The sequence below is a fragment of the Muntiacus reevesi genome, chromosome 3 (assembly GCF_963930625.1).
Source record: "Muntiacus reevesi chromosome 3, mMunRee1.1, whole genome shotgun sequence".
In the NCBI taxonomy this organism is placed as follows: Eukaryota; Metazoa; Chordata; class Mammalia; order Artiodactyla; family Cervidae; genus Muntiacus; species Muntiacus reevesi.
The window spans coordinates 12,033,597-12,051,226 of record NC_089251.1 but is presented as its reverse complement, the minus strand read 5'-3'; the positions used below and the strand labels follow the sequence as shown (position 1 = coordinate 12,051,226).

At 41.9% G+C, this 17,630-nt stretch overlaps 1 protein-coding gene and 1 pseudogene across 8 annotated transcripts in view; one reads left to right on the top strand and one right to left on the bottom strand.

The window, feature by feature from the left end:
- The window catches only part of STRBP (spermatid perinuclear RNA binding protein), a 148,123-nt gene that overhangs the window by 95,486 nt on the left and 35,007 nt on the right, over positions 1–17,630 (bottom strand). The window lies entirely within an intron of this gene.
- On the top strand, positions 13,457–13,950 carry LOC136162667 (GTP-binding nuclear protein Ran-like; annotated as a pseudogene).

Genomic DNA, 17,630 nt, shown 5'->3' with positions numbered 1-17,630 from the left:
CTTCCCGACTCAGGGATCAAACCCGTGTCTCTTGTGTCTCCTTCACTGGCAGACGGATTCTTTACCACTGGCACCACCACTGGTGCTACCTGGGAAGCCTGCCATATACATATATATAAATATACATACACAGTTATATAAACACACATATAAAAAAAATAAGCACGTAACTCATCTGAGTCTTGGGTTCCTCATCCTTGAAGAACTATCTGCTTCAACAAGACTTGTTTTGAAACTAAACAAGAATGTCTTTAAAGTGCTTAACAGAGACATGACACTATTTGGCCAATCCCATAGGGTGAGTGACAGAGCTAAGATATGAATTCACATTTATTTATGCTTAACAACTAATGTTATTAAATTAGTTGCCTGATTCCAAAGCTTAGTGCTCTTGGTACTATTTATTAGCTCACCCAATCTCTGAGCCTCTCAGATATTAAGTCTTAAGGCTGGAGTGGGTTGTTAAATCATGCCAATCCCATCTGCTATTCTATCAACAAATATTTATTGTAACCAAATTTTTAAAACGCAGTACATACACTGCTGGCAATGCTCTAAACCTCTAAGAAGAGAAGGCCCTCAGCTTCCAAGAGTGACTCTGGACTCTCACCTTCCAGGGCACAAGGCAGACCTAGTCCCCAGACCCCATGATGCTGACAGAAAGAAAGAATCTCTCAAATCTGACTTCCCACCTCTCTGCCAGAAATATCAACCAAGCCCACTGGGTAACCTATTTTCAGAAATAAGATGCTGAACTCTTGGAATGAAATTTTCAAAATACCATCCCTAACTTCTTAAACCCTCTCCTCTCTCTACAGACTCAGCTTAAACAGCACCTCGTGCAGGAAACCCTCCCCAATCTTAACCTCCACCGCTACTCCTCCTCAACCCTTTGCCAAGCTTGGACTGACTGCACTGCACTGCATTACAGTAGTTTTGCCTCCTGGCTCACCACTTAGCTATTTTGTAACTACACATTCCTTGAAGGCAGATATCCTCTGCTGTATTTCTAGAGTATATCACAGTGCTGGATAGTAAGGTATCAAACATTTGTCAAATGAATAAATGACTAATGACCCAATTATGACTCTCAGTCCTTCTGGTGGGGCACATGAACAGCTCCCCATCACTCTACATAGCTGCAGCACAGCTAGACTGATCATTTAGAACAGACAACCTGCCACAGGGCTGTCTCTCCACCAGGCTCTAGGCAAGCAGCTGCTAAGACCACAGCTACTATGCACCCTTTGGCTGCTAAGAATTAAATCCAAGCTCTTTTTTTTTTTTTTTTTTAAATCCAAGCTCTTAAGAGTGTCTTTCAACTGAAATGTTGACCCTGATTCATCCCAGGAGCTTCATTCCCAGATAATTCATTTAAGGAACTATTCATATAAATTATAGGGGCTTCCCTCATAGCTCAGACGGTAAAGAATCTGCCGGCAATGCAGGAGATCCGGGCTCGAACACTGCTACTGTATCATACACAATTACATGACCAATCCTCTAAAATCATCACCTTGACAGTTAAGCCTCCATTTTTGATCCCCTATGTGCCACAGACTGTACAAAGGCACTAATCATATACTTTAATATTTATATCAACCCTACGAGGTAAAAAGCATATGATCAGTCTCCATTTTAAGGTTGAGGAACTGAGACTGAGATGGATAAGCAAATTGTCCAACAGTATCAAAAGGCAAATCTACAGTTTGAACCCAAATCCATTAGGTGCACCCAAATCCATGGGTCCCTAAATTAAACCATGCTGAAGTAAAAGATAACCTGCTTTATCTGCTTCACAAGATATTGTCAACCAACGAAAAATTAAGCTAAGGAGTCTGAAAGATACAGGTGAAAGTGCAGGTAGGCTCTCCATTCCCTATTATATATAGAGAAGAACTCAACCCAAAAGACAAAAGGGGCTTCAAAAATCAAAACTGTCATGATGAATAAATGTTATACAATTCTAAATGACACTGTCATGAGAAAATTTAAGTCACTGTTACAAGATGACCTTTTTCAAAAACAGTTATTCAGAATGACAGAGCAGAAGGATAAAATGAACATCTGTTAACAGGGTGGTTAAAGGTTAGGGAAGTAGACCAGAAGAGAAAGAAGAGAGGAAAAAAGTCTCTTATTCCAAAAATAACAGACCACATGCAAAATTAGTCCCTTGCCAACTTATAAGAAACACAAAGAATAAGGAAAATGTAACAATCTTTACAGGAATTCTCTTTTTATAAAAAAATTCTCAACTAAAACAAAAAGGTTCAAACCATTAGCAATTAGACCACAAAATATGTGAAATACAATCTAAGAAATAGCACCTTGTATGCAGTTCCCCTAGACTTATCAGCACAAGTACAGTAATTTTTCTAGTGAAATCATTCCAATCAATGCACTTGTTGTCATTTAGCTGTTCAGTCGTGTCCAACTCTTTAGCGACTCCATGGACTGAGGCCGGCCAGGGTCCTCTGTCCATGGGATTTTCCAGACAAAAACACCAAAGTGGATTGCCATTTCCTCCTCCAGGTGATGTTTTCCACCCAGGGATTGAACCTGCATCTCCTGCACTGGCAGGCGGATTCTTAACCAGAGTCACTGGTGAACTGAATTCCAGTCAGATCACTGAATTGTTTCCCTCCCAAAAAAATGCCAAGATTTTTCTGGCCCATAGATATATTTTTTTCATTTAATGTATTTTTTTTAATTATTTGTCTGCACCAGGTCTTAGTTCCAGCATAAGTTCAGTTCAGTTCAGTCGCTCAGTCATGTCCGACTCTTTGTGACCCCATGAACCGCAGCATGCCAGGCCTACCTGTCCATCACCAACTCCCGGAGTCCACCCAGACCCATTTCCATTGTGTTGGTGATGCCATCCAACTATCTCATCCTCTGTCATCCCCTTCTCCTCCTGCCCTCAATCTTTCCCAGCATCAGGGTCTTTTCAGACGAGTCATCTCTCCACATCAGGTGGCCAAAGTATTGGACTTTCAGCTTCAACATCAGTCCTTTCAATGAACACCCAGGACTGATCTCCTTTAGGATGGACTGGTTGGATCTCCTTGCAGTCCAAGGTACTCTCAAGAGTCTTCTCCAACACCACAGTTCAAAAGCATCAATTCTTCGGCGCTCAGCTTTCTTTATAGTCCAACTCTCACATCCACACATGACTACTGGAAAAACCGTAGCCTTGACAAGACAGACCTTCGTTGGCAAAGTAATGTCTCTGCTTTTTAATATGCTATCTAGGTTGGTCATAACTTTCCTTCCAAGGAGCAAGCGTCTTTTAATTTCATGGCTGCAATCTCCATCTGCAGTGATTTTGGAGCCCAGAAAAATAAAGTCAGCCACTGTTTCCACTGTTTCCCCATCTACTTGCCTCGGAGTGATGGAACTGGATGCCATGATCTTAGTTTTCTGAATGCTGAGCTTTAAACCAACTTTTTCACTCTCTCCTTTCACTTTCATCAAGAGGCTCTTTAGTTCTTCCTCACTTTCTGCCATAAGGGTGGTGTCATCTGTATATCTGAGGTTATTGATATGAAAGTGCTGCACTCAATATGTCAGCAAATTTGGAAAACTCAGCAATGGCCACAGCACTGGAAAAGGCCAGTTTTCATTCCAATCCCAAAGAAAGGCAATGCCAAAGAATGCTCAAACTACCGTATAACTGCACTCATCTCACACGCTAGTAAAGTAATGCTCAAAATTCTCCAAGCCAGGCTTCAGCAATACATGAGCCATGAAATTCCAGATGTTCAAGCTGGTTTTAGAAAAGGAAGAGGAATCAGAGATCAAATTGCCAACATCTGTTGGATCATCAAAAAAGCAAGAGAATTCCAGAAAAATATCTATTTCTGCTTTATTCACTGTGCCAAAGCTTTTGACTGTGTGGATCACAATAAACTGTGGAAAATTCTGAAAGAGATGGTAATATCAGACCACCTGACCTGCCTCTTGAGAAACCTGTATACAGGTCAGGAAGCAAGTTAGAACTGGACTTGGAACAACAGACTGATTCCAAATAGGAAAAGGAGTACGTCAAGGCTGTATATTGTCACCCTGCTTATTTAACTTCTATGCAGAGTACACCATGAGAAACGCTGGGCTGGAGGAAGCACAAGCTGGAATGGATCTTTAGTTGTGGCATGCAGGATCTAGTTCCCTGAGCAGCAATCGAACCAGTGTCCCCTGCATTGGGACCACGGAGTCTTTGCCACTGGACTACTGGATAAGTGCACCTACAGACATATTCTTTTTACGCAACTTTCAGTGATCATTCAATATGTATATTCGATATTCTGTACTTAATACTAAGAAGACAGAAAAATAAAACATGGAATCTCACAGCAAAGAGGTTAATAATATAATAGAAGCATAACCAAGTAGGTAGAATTAAACAAATATTACACTGGGGTAAAAAAGTCTTACTGAAAGGACATGTCAAGAAGATAGATGTGACAAAATGAAACTCACAGGTACTACTAACAGGAGTATGGAGTGGGAAAACTTCCTGGCCTTCTCTACCAAAGCTGAACATACACAGAACCCATGACCTAGTAACTTCACTCCATATTACACACCCACAGAAATGTGCACATATGTAAACCAAAGGACATGTGCAAGAATGTTCATGTCCACAGCAGTACTTACATATATTAATCAAAAACTGGAAGTAACCCTTATGTCCATCAACAGACTGTTACATCCATACAATGAGACAATGTGAAACCAACTCCTGCCATGCACAAGAACATGGATGAAGCTCATAAATACTTACAGAAATCCCACACAAAAACCATAACATACAGCTTTGGTTACATAAAGTGTGAAAACAGGCAAACTAGTCAAAGTTAGGATAGCAGTTACCCAGATGGGGCAGGGAGATAGAAGGAAGTGGGCAGTTTCCAGGAGAGCAATGAGAGATTTCTGGGGTGTTGGTAATGTTCTATTTCTTCTTCTGGATGTTAAAAGGATAAATTCACGAAAATTCATCAACCTGTATACACTTATGATTTATGTACTTTGTTTTATTACACCTCAATTAAAGTTTACCTAAAAAAGACAGATGGGGAAAGAAGTAGGCAGGGAAGCAGACTAACATTTACAACCTACTAAGTAGGAAGCACCTATTAAGTTCTAGAAACTGTATGCAAATTATTTTATCTAATTTGCATGTGTGTGTCATTACTTTTAGCAGCCCCACATCTAAATCCTCTTTTCATGTTTAGGGAATCTCCCACCTGATTAGACAGAGCCCACCTTCAGAAAGTGAAGTCACTCAGTCGTGTCCGACTCTTTGTGACTCCATGGTCTGTAGCCTACCAGGCTCCTCAGTCCATGGAAATTTTCCAGGGAAGAGTTCTGGAGTGGGTTGCCATTTCCTTCTCCAGGAAATCTTCCCGACCCAGGAATTGAACCCGGGTCTCCCACATTGCAGGCAGACACTTTACTGTCTGAGCCACCAGGGGTGCCCGAAGGTGATGCAAAAATAGTGACTCAAAGAAACTGAGTCCTCAGAGAATCCATTCTGACAAGTGCTAGCATCAGAGCAGCTTCATCTGGCTTTTAGAGACTGCAGTTCTACTTATAGAGTCCAGCATCCCCCAAAAGTGCTGGCAGCTAAAACCCCTGTATCTGTGCCTGGAATACACAACTTCTGAGCCAGTCTCTCCATCCCTCCAAGAGATTTTACGGGCCACCTAAAAATATTTTATTCATAAGTTCCCTGCCATTTGCCAAGTCACTTCAGCCATGTCCAACTTTTTGAGACCCTATGGACTGTAGCCCACCAGGTTCCTCTCTGTCCATGGGATTCTCCAGGCAAGAATACTGAAGGTGGGTTGCCACCCCCTCCTCCAGGGGCTCTTCCCAACCCAGGGACTGAGCCGACATTTCTTATGTCTCCTGCACTGGCAGGTGGGTTCTTTACCACTAGCACCACCTGGGAAGCCCCAGAAGTTCCCTTGTCAAAGTCAACTATTGTTTGGAACTATGAGTTCTGACTAACAGATTCTCAACTGATAAAAGTGAAAAAAGATTCAACACTCTGAAAAACAGTTTGATACTTCTCATAAAGTTAAAAGTCACTTACCTTACAGTCCGTGCTTCCCTGGTGGTTCAGCAGTAAGGAATCTGCAGGAACCACAAGAGATACGGGTTGGATCCCTGGGCCAGGAAGATCTCCTCAAGGAGGAAATGGCAACCCACTCCAGTATTCTTGCCTGGAAAATTCCCATGGACAGTAGAGCCTGGTGGGCTACAGTCTCTGGGCTTGCAAAGAGTTGGACACAACTGAAGCAACTTAGCACACACGCTCACACCATACAGTCCAGCAATCCCACATTCAGGTACTTACCAATGAAGACATATGTCCACCACCATCCCCCAAATATATATATGTAGATTTAGCACAGATATAGCTTTGTATGATACATCAGAGGATGTGTCAGAGGATGAGATGGCAGGATGGCATCACCAATGCAATGGACATGAACTTGGGCAAACTTTGGGAGATGGTGAAGGAATTGGAGGCCTGGCATGCTACAGTCCATGGGGTCACAAAGAGTCGGACACAACTGGGCGATTAAACAATAAATGATACATGAAAACGTCTACAGCAGTTTTACTTGTAATGACCAAACATTAGAAAGCAAAAAATGCACCAACTGGTGAATGAATAAACAAACTGCAGAACAACCATACACTGGAATACTATTCAGCAGGAAAAAGATATCAACTCCTATACTTGTATGTGCAATCTAAAATATGACACAAATGAATTTACCTATGAAACAAAAACAAACTCACAGATTTAGAGAACAGACTTGTGACTGTCAGAGGGGGTGAGTATAGACTGGGAGTTTAGGATTAGCAAGTGCAAACTATTATATATGTGATGGATAAGCAACAGTGAACTGGGCATCCCTGGTGGCTCACTGCCAAAGAATCTGCCTGTCAGTGCAGAAAACGTGGGTTCATTCCCTGGATCGGGAAGATCCCCTAGAGAAGGAAATGGCAACCCAGTATTCTTGCCTAGGAAATCCCATGGACAGAGAAGTGTGGTAGGCTACAGGTTCATGCGGGGTTACAAAAGTCAGACACAGCTTAGTGGCTAAACAAAAACAACAACAAAGCAACAAGGTCCTACTATATATATAGCACAGAGAACTATATTCAATATCCTACAACAAACCATAATGGAAAAAAATATATATGTGTGTAACTGAGTCACGTTACTATGTAGCAGAAATTAACACAACAGTGTAAATCAACTATTCCTCAATAAAATAAATTTTAAGAAAAATCAACTCCTTGGTTCAAGATGCAAAGTAGAAGGATGTGAGCTCATCTCCTCCTGCGAGAGCACCAAAATTGCAAATACCTGTTAAAAAAACCATCAACAGGAGGATGCCGCTGCTACTGCTGCTAAGTCACTTCAGTCATGTCCAACCCTGTGCGACTCCATAGACGGCAGCCCACCAGGCTCCCCCATCCCTGGGATTCTCCAGGCAAGAACACTGGAGTGGGTTGCCATTTCCTTCTCCAATGTGTGAAAGCGAAAACTGAAAGTGAAGTCGCTCAGTCATGTCCGACTCGTAGCAACCCGATGGACTGCAGCCTACCAGGCTCCTTCGTCCATCGGATTTTCCAGGCAAGAGTACTGGATTGGGGTGCCATTGCCTTCTCCGGAGGATGCTGGAACCCACCAAAAGAGATACTCCATGTCCAAAGACAAAAAAGCAGCCTCAGCAAGACGGTAGGAGGGGTGAAATCACGATAAAATCAAATCCTATAACCATCGGGTGGGTGACCCACAGACTGAAGAACAGTAAAACCAAAGAAGTTTTTACACTGTTGTGAAGGTTCTGAACCCTGCAAGACTTCCCAGCCTGGGGATCCGACAAAGGGACTGGGACTCCCCAGGGAATCTGGCCTTGAGGAAACAATGGGATATGATTATAGGCCTTCCAGGGGACTGGGGGAGACAGAGACTCCAGTCTTGGAAGGCAAAAACAAAATTTTGTACGCACCAAGTCCCAGGGGAGAGAAGCAGTGACCTCACAAGAGACTGAACCAAAACTACCTGCTAGTGCTGAAGGGCCTCCTATGGAGGCATTGGTTGGCAGGAGCTCACCACAGGGACGGGCGCACTGGAAGGTCCCTCTTGGTGTTTGCCATCAACCCTACCATAAAGCTGGCAGACCCCAGGGCTCAGTCACCTCAGGCCAAACAACTACCAGGGAGGGAGTGAAACCCTACCCATCAGCAGATAATTGGATTAAAGCTTTACTGAGCAAGGACCTGCGCACCATAGCAAGACCCAGTTTTTTCCATCCCTCCCATCAAGAAGCTTACACAAGCCTCTTAGCCTCAGCCATGAGAGGACAGACAGAAGCAGCAGCACAGTTTCACAGAAGCTATAACAAAAACCATATTACATAAAGTTAATCACGATGGAAAAGCAGAAAGTTATATCCCCGATGAAGGAACAAGATAAAATCCCAGAAAAACAACTAAATGAAGTGGACATAGACAACCTCCCAGAAAAGAATTAAGAATAATGATAGTGAAGATGATCCAAGATCTTGGGAAAAGAAAGAAGGCAAAGATTAAGAAAATGCAAGAAACGTTTACCAAAAACCTAGAAGAACTAAAGAACAAAGAAACAGAGATGAATAATACAATAGACAGAATCCATAGAGCAGAACAGCTGAGGCAGAAACACAGATAAATGACCTGGAGGACAGAATGGTAGAAATCACTGCCACAGAACAGAATACAGGAAAAAGAATGAAAAGAAATGAAGACAGTCTAAGAGACCTCTGGGACAATATTAAACACACGAACATTCTCATTATAGGGGTCCCAGAAGAAGAAGAGAGAAAAGGACCTGAGAAAATATTTGAACAGATAAAAGCTGAAAACGTCCCCAAATATGGGAAAGGAAATAGTCAAATCCAGGAAGCACAGAGTCTCCCAGGAATGATGAGCCCAAGGAGGAACACACCGAGACACACAGTAATCAAATTGACAAAAATTAAAAACAGATAAAATATTAAAAGAAACGAGGGAAAAATGACACATAACATACAAGGGAACCCCCACCAGGCTATCAACTGATTTCGCAACAGAAACTCTACAAGCCAGAAGGGAATGGCATGATATATTTAAAGTGATGAAAGGGAAGATCCTACAACCAAGAATACTCTACCCAGCAAGACTCTCCTTCAGATTTGATGGAGAAATCAAAAGCTTTCCAGACAAGCAAAAATTAAGAGAACTGAGCACCACCAAACCTACAACACATGGTAAAGGAACTTCTCTAGGCAGGAAACACAAGAAATGGAAAAGACCTACAGAAAACCCAAAACAATTAAGAAAATGGTAATAGGATCATATAGATCAAGAATTACCTTAAATGTAAGTAGATTAAACACACCAACCAAAAGACATACAGACTGACTGGGTGGATGAAAACATGTGCATGTATGCACTTCCACTTACCACATCACTTTGCTTGACACTCCCCCCCCCAAAGTACGGAATTATTTTCTATTATTAAGTTAATCATTCTCCCATTATGGCTTCCAATTGTAATTTATCTTTTAATTTTTGCCTGGCTATTGATTGTGAAAACTGATAAACATCTTTCATTATGGTGATCATGTAACTACTGCTCACTTAATACCACTGCATCATGGATTGGTCAACAGAAAAATAATACAACTCTATATCACCAAAACTAGGATGTAATAAAAAAACAAAACCTGTAATCACTTTTGAAAATCCAGACGCATATCAGAATTACCTTGGAATTTTTTGAAAAATACAAATACTCAGGTACTGTTTTCTCCAGATATGTTTCTAATGAGCAGTCATGTTTAAAAACTGGACTATATGTAAAAGGTTAGTTTTATATATATATATATATATATATATATATATATATTAAAAATCAACTCCTGAAATATGCAGTAACATGTATGAACCTCAAAAGCATTAGGCTAAATGAAAGAGACTCAAAAGGAGTCACACTTGGAACTTTCCCTAGTGGTCTAGTCATTAAGAATCCATACTCCCACTGCAGGGGGCACAGGTTCAATCCCTGATCAGGGAACTAGGGCCTCACATGACACTCAGCACACCCAAAAGAAAAAAAAGGAGGCATACTTAAATGATTCCATGTATATGACATTCTGGAAAAAAACATAACTATACAGGGACAGAAATTAGATCAGGCTGTCAGGGGCATTAGATGAAGGAAGAGAACCAACTGCAAAGGAACTTAAGGAACTTCCTGCAGCAATGGAAAACATATTATATCTGGATTGTGGTGGTGGCTACATGACTGAAACAGTCTGTCAAAATTCATAGACTTGTATACCCAAAAAGGATGAATTTTTACTCTATGTAGAAAGTGAAGGTGTTAGTCACTCAGTCAAGTCTGACTCTCTGTGACCCCATGGACTGTAGCCCACCTGGCTCCTCTGTCCATGGATTCTCCAGGCAAGAATTCCCTTCTCCAAGGGATCTTCCTAACGCAGGGATTGAATCAAAATTTTCAACACCTGTCCCAGACACTACCCTCCCCATAAAGCTATCCATTTTTTGCTCATTTCACAAATATTTATTGAATGGCTACAACATGCCATTCCCTATTCTAAACATTTAAGACACAACAGTAAACAAAACAAAAATCACTGCCCTCAAAGAGCTACACCCTAGCAGAGGGGTTGGGAGGGAAAGCAATGTATCATTTGTTGTTCTGTCTCTAAGTCGTGTCTGACGGTCTATGACCCCATGAACTGCAGTACACCAGGCTTCCCTGTCCTTCACTATCTCCTAGAGTTTGCTCAAATCCATGACCATTGAGTTGGCGATGCAATCCAACCATCTCATCCTCTGCCACCCCCTTCTTTTGCCTTCAACCTTTCCCAGCATCAGGGTCTTGGATTTCCAATGAGTCAACTCTTCGTATCAGGTGACCAAAGGATTGGAGCTTCAGCAACAGTTCGTGCAATGAATATTCAGGACTGATTTCCTTTAGGATTGACTGGATTAATCTCCTTGCTGTCCAAAGGACTCTTAAGACTCTTCTCCAGCACCACAGTTCGAAAGCATCAATTCTTCAGTGCTCAGCCTTCGTTATGGTCCAACTCGTACATCCAAACATGACTACTGGAAAAACCATAGCTTTGACTACACAGACCTTTTCCAGCATAGTGATGTCTCTGGTCTTTATTCATTTTTTTATGTCTCTGCTTTTTAATATGCTGTCTAGGTTTGTCACAGCTTTCCTTCAAAGGACCAAGCATCTTTTAATTTCATGGCTGGCATTCACTGTCCACAGTGATTTTGGAGCACAAGAAAATAAAGTCTCTCACTGTTTCCATTGTTTCCCCATCTATTTGCCATGAAGTGATGGGACCGGAAGCCATGTTCTTAGTTTTTTGAACGTAGAGTTTTAAGTCAGCTTTTTCAACCTCCTTTTTCGCCCTCTTCAAGAGGCTCCTTAGTTCCTCTTCACTTTTTGCCATTAGAATGTTACCATCTGCATATCTGAGGTTGTTGGTGTTTCTCCTGGCAATCTTGATTCCAGCCTGTGATTCATCCAGCCCAACACTGAAAGTGAAAGTAGCTCAGTTGTGTCCAACTCTTTGTGACCCCTTGGACTGTAGCCTGCCAGGTTCCTCTTTCCATGGAATTCTCCAGCCCAGGATACTGGAGTGGGTAGCCATTCCCTTCTCCAGAGGATCGTCTCAACCCAGGGATCAAAACCAGGTCTCCCACGCTGCAGGCGGATTCTTTACCGTCTGAGCCACCAGGGAAGCCCCCAGCCCAGCATTGGTCATCTGAATACATCATAAACATCCTGTATAACTCAATAATGTAGTCACTGTCACAGTCAAGTGCTATGCAAATAAAAAAGAGCAGAGTAAGAGGAGCCCAGAGTGTAGGAAATGCAAGTTACAAAATTAAAAATCAAAGTCAGCTAACTGACATCATAAATTTTGAGCAGATTTAAAAGTGAAGAATATTTCAAGTAGAAGGAACAGCAAATGCAAAGGCCCTGAGTCTCAAACATGCCTGCTTGAAAACTAGCAAGAAGGTGAACAGAGTGATCAGGGAGAACAACGGTGGATGAGGCTGGACAAGTAATGGGGTCAGATGACATAGGGCCTTGTTTGGCTATCACTCTTGGACTGCAAGGAGAGCCAACCAGCAGATCCTAAAAGAAATGAGTCCTGAATATTCACTGGAAAGACTGATGCTAAGGATGAAACTCCAGGTTTTTGGCCACCTGATGCAAAGAACTGACTCACTGGAAAAGACCCTGATGCTGGTAAAGATTGAAGGCGGGAGGAGAAGGGGATGACAGAGGATGAGATGGTTGGATGGCATCACCGACTCGATGAACATGAGTCTGAGTAAACTCCAAGAGTTAGTGATGGGCAGGGAAACCTGGCGTGCTGCAGTCCATGGGGTCACAAAGGGTCGGACATGACTGAGCGACTGAACTGAACTGAGTGAAACAGGGAGCCAAAGTAGGGTCTGGACAATAAATGATGATCTGACATATTCCTGAATGATTCTTCAGGCTATTGTATTGAACTAGACTGCTGGAGGCAAAAGTACATACAGTTGAGGGTCTGATAGGATTAGGACTCCTTCTACAAAGATCCAGGGGAGAGATGATGATGGGAACAAGATGGCAGCAACAGGAGAGGCAGGGAGAAGTGTTCCAACTCTGCATGTACTTTGAAGGTAAGACCAAGAGGACTTCCTAGTAGACTGGATGTGGCATGTGAGAAAGGAGAGATAAAATTAACGCCAAGGTTTTTGCCCTGCAAAACTGAAGGATGAAATTATCTTCATCAAAGACAGGGAAATCTGGAGGTGGAGCATATTACAAAGAGAAGAGAAGGGGTTTGGCTTTAGACATGTTCCATTTAAGATGTTTATCAGACACCCCAGTGAGGTTAAGCATGTAGTTAGGTATTCGGCTTTTAAGTACAAAAAAAGAGGAGCGGGGCCAGGGTGGGGGCCGCGGGGCTGGGATGGGGGCGGGTGTTGGGGGGTCCATGCAGTGGCGGGCGGCGGCCATGAGGAGGCAGTTTACCGAGTCCTCTGGGTGGAGAGTTCTCCTCACTCCCCTGCCATGGAGGCCACGAGGGCGCCGGGATGTAAGCTGCAGTGGGTCAGGCGAACTGTTGTAACATAGCGATAGCTGCCCAAGGAGAACCCCAAGTTCAGTTCAAACTTGTTTTGGTTGGTGATGGTGGTACTGGAGAAACTACATTCGTGAAGCGTCATCTGACTGGTGAATTTGAGAAGAAGTATGTAGCTACGTTGGGTGTTGAGGTCCACACCAACAGAGGACCTATTAAGTTCAGTGTATGGGGTGCAGCCGGTCAGAAGTTTGTGGACTGAGAGATGGCTATGATATATACAAGCTCAGTGTGCCATTATAATGCTTGACGTAACATCAGGAGTGAGTTACAAGAATGTGCCTAACGGGTACAGAGATCTGGTACGAGTGTGTGAGAACATCCCAATTCTGTTGTGTGGCAACCAAGTGGATATTAAGGACAGAAAGGTTAAGGCAAAGTCAATTGTCTTCCACCGAAAGAAGAATCTTCAGTACTATGACGTTTCTGCCAAAAGTAACTACAACTTTGAAAAGCCCTTCCTCTGGCTTGCTAGAAGATTGACTGGAGACCCTAACATGGAATTTGTCGCCATCCCTGCTCTTGCCCCATGGTGGTCATGGACCCAGCCTTGGCAGCACAGTATGAGCACGATTTAGAGGTTGCTCAGACAACTGCTCTCCCGGATGAAGATGATGACCTGTGAGAAAGTGAAGCTGGGGCCCAGCGTCAGAAGTCTAGTTTTATAGGCAACTGTCCTGTGATGTCAGTGGTGCAGCGTGTTTGCCACTTTATTATATAGTTAAGCAAAACATGTGCTTATTAATCTTTGGATGCTGAAGGAGATGGATGGGCTCTGGAGTGAATGTGGCAGTTTAATAAAAAATACCTTCATTTTTTTGGACCAGCATATTTAGGTGTTTTGGAACACAGTTGTTTCCTCCTTGAGTTTCAAATATAAGACTGCTATAGTCACATGACAATATTGAGAGGTGGAATCTTGTTTGTGACTGTCATTCTCATTCCTTTTCGTTTAGAATCAAAATAAAGTTGTATTTCAAATATCAAAAAAAAAAAAAAAAAAGATTTCAGAGATAACATGCAAGCCAGTGTAGGAGAGTATTAAAAGATAGAAGTACTGATACAATCCCCAGGGGAAACTCCTATTCTAAAAAGTAGGGAGAAAGAAGAAAATAATAAAAGAAACTGAGAAGGACTGACCAACAAAATGGGGGGGGTGGCCGGGGAGATATGAACGTGTGGTATTCTGGAAGCCAAAAGTAAAAAAAAGTGTACCAAGGAGCAATGAGTGATCATCTGAGTCAAATGCTATTTATAGGTTAAACACAATGATGACTAACAACGTACTTTGAATTCTGGTACTTTTATGTTATCGACGACAACCTTGTCAAAGGCAGCTTCAGTCAAGAAGGAGGGGAAAAGCTTAACTGAATCAAGCTGGCTTAAGTGAGAATAAAATGGAGAAACTGTAACCCTCATACACTGCTGGTAGGAATGTAAAATGCAGTCCTTTTGTAAAACGTTCTGACAGCTCCTCAAAATGTTAAACATAAGGTTATCAAATGACCAGCAATTCTCCTCCAAGGTATGCACCCAAGAGAACTGAAAGCATATTCTCACAAAACCTGAACATAAATGTTCTGATCAGCATATTTCATAAGAGCCAAAAAGTGGAAACAACCCAAATGTCCAAAACCTGAAAGATTAACAAAACGTGGAACTCACCCACGGAATGGAATGTTATTCAGCCATAAAAAGGAATGTTGTATTACAACATGGTAAACCTTAAAACAGGCTAAGTAAAAGAAGACAGACACAAAAAGTCACATATTGTTAAGTTCCCTTTATGTGAAATTTTCAGAAGAGGAAGATACACAGAGACATAGGCAGATTCCAAGAGAACAAGCAGAGCTACAGACTGAGGAACACAGTGGGTGACTGCAAAGGGATAGAGGGTTTTTTATGGGATGATGAAAATGTTCTGTAGACAGTGGTGATAGATGCACAACTCTGAATATACTAAAAAACCACTGAACTGTACACTTAATGGTGGTGAATTTTATAGTATATGAATTATATCTCAATAAAAGAATAACAGAGGAAGAGAGAGAATCAGTTCAATTCAGTTCAGTTGCTCAGTCATGTCCAACTCTTTACAACCCCATGGACTGCTGCACCCCAGGCTTCCCTGTCCATCACCAACTCCCGGAGTTTACTCAAACTCATGTCCATCGAGTTGGTGATGCCATCCAACCATCTCATCCTCTGCCGTCCCCTTCTCCTCCTGCCCTCAATCTTTCCCAGCATCAGGGTCTTTTCAGATGAGTCAGCTCTTTGCATCAGGTGGCCAAAGACCTGGAGTGGAGTTTCAGTTTCAACATCAGTTCTTCCAACGAACACCCAGGACTGATCTCCCTTAAGATGGACTGGTTGGATCTCCTTGCAGTCCAAGGGACTCTCAAGAGTCTTCTCCAACACCACAGTTCAAAGAGCATCAATTCTTCTGCACTCAGCTTTCTTTATAGTCCAACTCTCACATCCATACATGACTACTGGAAAAACCATAGCTTTGACTAGATGGACCTTTGTTGGCAAAGTAATGTCTCTGCTTTTTAACATGCTGTCTAGGTTGGTCATAACTTTTCTTCCAAGGAGTAAGCATCTTTTTATTTCAAGACTGCAGTAACCATCTGCAGTGACTTTGGAGCCCAAAAAAATTAAGTCTGCCAATATTTCCCCATCCATCTGCCATGAAGTGATGGGACTGGATGCCATGATCTTTGTTTTCTGAATGTTGAGCTTTAAGTCAACTTTTTCACTCTCCTCTTTCACTTTCATCAAAAGGCTCTTCAGTTCTTCTTCACTTTCTGCCTGCCATAAGTGTGGTGTCATCTGCATATCTGAGGTTATTGGTATTTCTCCCGGCAATCTTGATTCCAGCTTGTGCTTCTTCCAGCCCAGCGTTTCTCATGATGTACTCTGCATATAAGTTAAATAAGCATGGTGACAATAAACAGCCTTGACATACTCCTTTTCCTATTTGGAACCAGTCTGTTGTTCCAGACTGAGCAAGAAAGGGAGGAAAGAAATTAGAAACAATTGAACAGACAACTTTCTAGAAGTTCTGCTACAAAGGAGAGCAAATATACAGGATAGTACATGGCAATGAAGGTAGGGTCAAGAAAAAGTGTTTTTTAAACTGGGGGTATTTGAAATAACATGCTTCATAAACTGATGAATGACCTAATAGACAGTAAAACAGTGATGTAGGGAACTGGCTGGCGATTCTTGGAGCAATACCCTTGAGTAGTTCAAAGGGGGTGGTATCTGGCATACAACTAAAGATGCACAGATAGTTCATTCATGTTAACAGGAGTAAAGGCAGAATGCACAGGCACAGAGTGCTTCAGTCTTCCTAGTGAAGTAGGAAGTTTCTTAGGAAGCAAGGTCATCAGTTGAATGGGACAGAAGATGTTATTCCTTTAAAGAGAAAGGTGGAAAAAAAAACAAAAAAAAAGAAAAAAAAAATTAAAAAAAATAAATAAATAAAAAATAAAGAGAAAGGTGATGGTAAAAAAGAGCTGTCTAGAAGAGTGATAGAAGCAACACACTAGGTACATATGTGACTGCCTGGCAGTATTAAGGACCCTCTGAGGTTCAAGGGCATGAACTTACGATTAGTCAGCACAGCTGTGGGAGTGTGTGTGTGCACACATATGTACACACATGCATTTTCCAGCTATGTTCAGATGCAGAGGTACATAGTAGAAGAGTCAGCTTAACCAGAATTACAAATTTTGCCAAGTGAGTATGATAAAGCAAGAAGGGCATGGTAATTGAGGGTAGATGAAGAGGAGTTTGTAAAATGACTGGCTATGGAATTTACACTGGGTGAGGAAGGAAATGAGAATGTCAAGAAGGTAAAAGACAATGAAAAAGTGGTAAGATCATGGGCCTGAGATCTACAGAAAACAAAATCACTAGAGGAAGAGAGTTCAAGGAACTAGAGGCCGGTGAGTGAAAAGAATCATCTATGGATTAGGTCATACCTAAATGCTCAAACCCAAGAAATCATTCCAGTTTCTGAACAGTAAAGAAATTCTTATAATTATCAAATAATTTAGCATCCTGCTGCCCTTTATATGCCATCCAAAATGGAACTACTGGCACGCCTGGTGCAAGTCCCATACATTTTTATCTATTTATTTAGTAACTTACATAAATTTATCCCTGGCATATTTCAGATACTAATAAATACTGAGTGATGGATACAGGACCCTGATGAGTTACAAAGCTATGTAGTGAAGGAAAGAAAAGACAAACAAGTGAGCAACTGTCCTTACCATATCACATATATCAGAGATAATTTCTCAGCATTTACAGCTGTCTGCCTTTCAGACTACATCACACAAACAATTCATTTACCAATCATTGTCCTTCATATTTACTATTCAA